The sequence below is a fragment of the Triticum urartu genome, chromosome 2A, assembly GCF_056163025.1.
Source record: "Triticum urartu cultivar PI428250 chromosome 2A, HENAU_Tu73, whole genome shotgun sequence".
NCBI classification, from domain to species: Eukaryota; Viridiplantae; Streptophyta; class Magnoliopsida; order Poales; family Poaceae; genus Triticum; species Triticum urartu.
Window position 1 is genome coordinate 196,014,183 of NC_141874.1, and position 5,442 is coordinate 196,019,624.

General features: G+C 48.6%; 1 long non-coding RNA gene across 2 annotated transcripts; it reads right to left on the reverse strand.

The window, feature by feature from the left end:
• Positions 1-214: 214 nt before the first annotated feature.
• On the reverse strand, positions 215-4,362 carry LOC125541372 (uncharacterized). Of its 2 annotated transcripts, none has more exons than XR_007297505.2 (4): positions 3,969-4,362; positions 3,783-3,893; positions 1,893-2,013; positions 215-1,199 (listed from the first exon to the last, which is right to left on the reverse strand). It is a non-coding gene; the product is annotated as an uncharacterized LOC125541372 (long non-coding RNA). The 2 variants fall into 2 exon arrangements; XR_007297504.2 differs by having other exon boundaries at positions 3,783-3,899.
• Between the last annotated feature and the right edge of the window lie 1,080 nt (positions 4,363-5,442).

Consider the following 5,442-nt stretch of genomic DNA (forward strand, 5'->3'; position numbering starts at 1 on the left):
GAGAACGCCGGATCTGGTTCACACAACTTCGACGCCCTCTACCTGGCGCGCTAGAGATGCCGGGGTGCTGATCCATGGGCACCTATGGGACCGGCGGACCGGGTCCCTTTTGGTTCGGCGGGGGCGGAGGTCGCGCGAAGAGCAGATCGAGGCGAAGCACGCGGGCGATTTACCCAGGTTCGGGCCGCACGGATGCGTAAAACCCTACTCCTGCTTTGTGGTTTGGTATTGATCTCTAGCTTGGGAGCGCGGAGTGCTACAGTACACACCAGCGGCTAGCAAGACCGAGCGTGAGTGTTCGAACTGGCTCACCCCCCCTCTACGTTGCACACGGGCCTCCTTTTATATGCTCAAGGGGCTACCGACAGGTGGCAACGGAGGTGAAGGGCAAAAATGGAAAGGTGCTGTGGTAGGCACAACTACCTGCTACAGTGTATCATACCTAACCCTGACGGCAGGGGACAAGGGCATTAATTGCCCGTCTGTGTCGCCTAAACAGTACCCAAAGGGACCGCTAGGGACGCCACCGTTTGCCACGATGGTTATCTTGTCAGCGCTTGCTTGCCACCGCGCACCCCTAGCTGCACGGCCTCCTGCCACGTGTGCTTGGGAGGGTCCTACAGCGACACGTTGGCAGGTGTGCTGGAGCGCAGGCACGAAGTGGGGGTTTCTCGCGGCAAGCCCCTTGCCGCGGTCGTCGTCTTGTCGTGATCGGGAGCTTGTCGCTCACCGGGCCTTGCCGGGACGCGTGGCGCGTCGCGGCAAGTTTTCTTGGTATGCCTTGGTTGGCCTTCCCGGCAAGCTCCTCTTGCCGGGGTCTTGTTCTTCTTGACTTGGACACTTTGTTCTTGAATGGCTCCAAAGGAACCACGGAGGATCTTGGCCGTCCCCCGGCAAGCCTTGCCGCGGGATGCTGTGACTACCCGTGCACAAGTTCGGGATACTAGGGTACCCCTGCTCTAGTACACCGACAATACCACGTGGAGGAGCAAAAACACAAGAAACTTCAATGTACAAACAAGTGCTAGAGAACACTCTATGCTACTTTACAGTCACTGCCGCCCAGCGCTCAATAGACATCAACCATGGGTCAATCCCATGCCATCCTGGACACAGATCCAGCTACCGCTGCCGACATCATTGAAGGAAAGCCAGCATATCGCCTCAACATATGCTCCCGAGGAATGACGCGACGTTGCCTGCACATAGACAAACCGTAAGACTAACTCAAAAAATCAAAAGTATGGGTTGAAGCATGGGTTTTCATCCATACACAAAACTGTACCAAAGGTAAAGTGAACCGTGCATGTCAGCTTCAAATAATGGTATTTTTACCGTGACACCAATGCAGCACAAGCTCGCAACTAACAACATTTTCAGGATAACATAACATCACGTTTGAAATATCAAACAGGAAAAGAAACAGTAGCAAGGAAATTGATGATAAAAGATCCTGGTACATATATTCTTTCCCTTTCTTAATTTCACAATACACACGTCCAGTCGCAATAGAGAGCAAATCAGTTCCATGGTTTGGTTCTATATATAGGTTGGTAAAAAAATGCTAGTCAATGCAAAAGGGTCCAGTGAGTTAGCTAGTCATTCATAAAGTACAATCATGTGAAAAAAGAAGAGGAATAAAAAGCTGCCTGACAATGATGTATACAGTATTATGAGATCTGAGATGTTCATGAAAACAACACAAAATCATAAAATTGGACCTGATTAAGACCATAGTGAAATCCAACGATGGACAGAAAGAAAAGGAATCCGAATATAGTGAGTTCCCTATTGTGTAGAGATGATTATATAGAAACAAATCATGTCGCCGCTGGCCATATCAAACATTTACGGATAGGGAGAAAGTGGCAGCTTTGGTGCTGCTGCTGTACCTTGGATGCGCAGCGAGCACGCAGCCGCACCTGTACCCAGTTCCCTGGGACCTTGAGAACCTGTACCCATTGTTGACCGTCGTCCTCCCTGCGGTTTGGCCTCAAGAAATTTCTTCCACCTCTTGAGAAACCAGAAAATGAAATGCAAGATCATATCAAAATTGTACGGAAGAAAAATATATAGTCAATGTAACCAGTGTGACAAGTTGAAGGAAAATATAAGACATAAATTGCAATATTTATTTCTCACCAAAAAATAACAAGAAAAGATATCTAGTCAGTCCAATTTAACAAAATCTGGACAGTAGCACAAGTATTTAACTGAAGATGTAGCAGGCAATCAAATGAATATATGGTGAAAATGAATAAAATGAGGCACTCAACAACTTAGGCATGGGGTCCCAGTCGTTGATGGAGAGCGTTTGATGCTCCAAATAAAACAAACAAACAAATATGTTTAGCTCACCAAGAACAGGAGCACTAACCAAACAATCCCTATCCAGTAGAAATTTTAGGCAGTGACCAGTGAGCTAGATGAGTTAAAAAGTAAGAAATATGAATATTTTGTGTAAGGTAAACATAAATCATTTTTTTGGTAGGACTAAAGAGCTCTTGAATGTTCTAAAGCACAAAGAATTAGGTATACTATCCAGTAGGACTAGCATCCATCAAGCATTGACAACACACATATGTCATTAACAAAATGATAAGAGTATCAGGATCATTATGGTCTTGCTAAAGTGCCATGTTTGTTCTTTCTGCTTCATGGCTATACTAAACAATGTTGGACTTAATCACGATTAGGTTAGCTTGTCTGGTACGGACTATACATCCTGAGCCGAGTCGTTCATGTACTAGTAGAATATAGGTTCTGTATATATTGTACGTGGCTGCCCTGTAAACGTAAGTCAGATCAATATAGAAAGAAAAGCAAAGGCTCCACACGGGCCTTTAGCCATCATCTCGGCGTCTCTGTGTTGGTTCGTGTTCGCGTGTGTGCGTGCTAAACTAGCTCGTATCAGGCAAGCCGACGGCTTGCAGTTTTCTACGTGCGTGTGCTAGCGTCCAAGAGAAAATCAATGCAGCAGTTTGCTAGGCTGCTTCGGTGTTATGTGCACTTCGTCTACATCTACGTCTCCAACCAGTTAATCGGCAAGCTCAGAAAGTAATCGAGCTGTCTCGTACGTGTGTATCGCCAGAAAGTACTCGGCTACATCGGCGTGAGGTCGGGCCTGTGCCAACAAACAACCCCCTTCAAAACATGAAGAAGAATAAAAAGCTAGTAAGGCGAAAATGTAGCAAACCAAGATGGCTTGGTCAAACGCTTCAACTAAAATCTAGTTGGGCTGGAATCTAAATGCAGTCTATACACATTGCTTGCACATGTCAATTGAGCGATGAATGAATTATTTTTGCAGTACAGCAAGCAAACACTCCATTCAAAAAAGAAGAAAGTCTGGTTTTACACAAGCAATGGTTAAAGATTGAATGTTCAGTGGCACACATAACATAACAGTAAACAAAGACGCCAATTGTGGCATCAGATTGGCAGCAATATTTAATCTTACTTGGGCATATAGAGCTATGTATAAATTGAACCAAGCAAATGGATCAATTTGTCCTAAGCAGGACCAACTGTGAAAAATAAGTTGAAAGCTAGCTCAGTTGATAAATTTGTTATAGCTAAAACAAAACAAAAACAGGGCCTTAACCATCCATCTCTCTCTCTGAAACCAACCATCCATGCAGTACAAAGTAAACTGAAACCAAATCCAATCTGCTCCATGGATAGGATAGGATCAGATTGGACCAAAGCAAACTAGTTTGCTAGCTAGGCAGGGGGAGGTAAACTAAAATGCTGCAAAGGGGAAGGAAGGTCGTTCGTCTTACCACCACGTTTGTACAGGGGCGCCGGATATGGCTGGCCGTTGCGGATCTGAAGAAACAGTGGGAGAAGGGACACCTTACTTGCTCCATTGCGGCGTCCCTGCATCTATTGACCTGCAGCTACGTGGGGAAGGAAATCAGGGAAGGAGATCAAATCAAATCGAATAGAAAAGATGGGCAAGGGCTGACCTTGAAGCGCAGCCATGTGTGTGCTCATGCAGCTCTCATGGCCTCCATTGATGGACGGTCAATCTGGGAAGGAAGGAAGCAGCCTCCCATGTTGACCTCCACCATGGGATCCTTGACGAGGCCCTCTTCTCATTCATGGGAGGAAGATGGCTAGGCAGGGAGAGGACGTTGGTTGTGGCCATGGCAGATCTGGCTGCCGCCCGACCCACATTAACGGCATCGGCGCCGCGTGCACTAGGTTCGCCTTCAGGGTCGTCCCGCCTCTGGGAACGAGGCTATCATCACGGCGGTTGGTGGATCTACTCCTGGAAGATGGCCATGGATGAGGAGGTGGCGGCGGCCATGGATGGGGAGGGTGGGGGATCTGGAAGAGGACAGTGAGAACAGGGGAGTCGGGGTGGACAAAGGAGAAGGAAGAAGTGGGCGGAGATCCATAGGGGAGTCGGGGAGGATAGAGTTGATTGCCTGCCGTTGGATCACAGAAGAGGAGACGGTCTGGATTTGCGATCCGTGGGACGATTACCTCAACCAATCACAACGCGAGTTTTCCCTCAGGTTGGATTACCACATCAGCACCATCCGTCCATGACGGTCCAAATGGTGCATACGAACTAAAAATATAGGCCCAGTTAGTCGAGCCATGACGGTTTCCATGACGGTCCCTCTTTATCTGTCATAATTGGGCTACCGGTTTGGGGGGCCATCCTCATGTTGCTAATATATGACGGATTTTGCGACGAATCTGGTAAAACGGTCATAATTTGTGACAGTTTTCGAGAACGTCACCAGAATACTATCATGGATTAACATGTTTTTTGTAGTGAAAGGCAGCATGGGGAAGCGGAGACGCCCACGTGCAATCAACCGCCACGCGTCAACCGAGGGCGAAGGCTTTTGGGGCCCGCGGCACTTCGAGCTTGACCCTTGGCTTCGCCGCGATGCCAAGCCCGTGCCCACCTTGGGCCCGGGGATACTGTCGGCATTCTAGGAACGGGGGTCCCCAGACTTGCCTGCCTGCAGCCCGCGGCGTGGCGGAGCCAGCAGGCCGTACGACCCATCTTCACCAACAAAACATCCAAGACCCTCGCGAGGGGCCAAGCCTCGAGAGGCGGACGACACAAGACCTCCTCTGGAGTGGCCTAGCTAGACAAGATGGGTCTAGGGGAACGGCGACGACGAGATGCAGCCGCTGGACATGCTGTAGAGCTCTAATACGACAAGAGGGAGCGGTGCCAAAGCACAAATGGTACTCTGGACACGCCACAGCGCACAGAGTGTGCGCACTGTGATGCCATTAACACGTTCACCGTGTGCACTGGCATGTAGCGGGGGCAAGGGGCTTGAACATGTTGTCTAGTGGCAAGTCCTTCCTGGGGAGGTTAAAACTGGTGGTAGTTCGGTTAAAATCCTTTGGTTAACTGGTAATACACCTGTGAAGTTTACTGCAGTACACTTGGTCGTGTACTGCTGATCA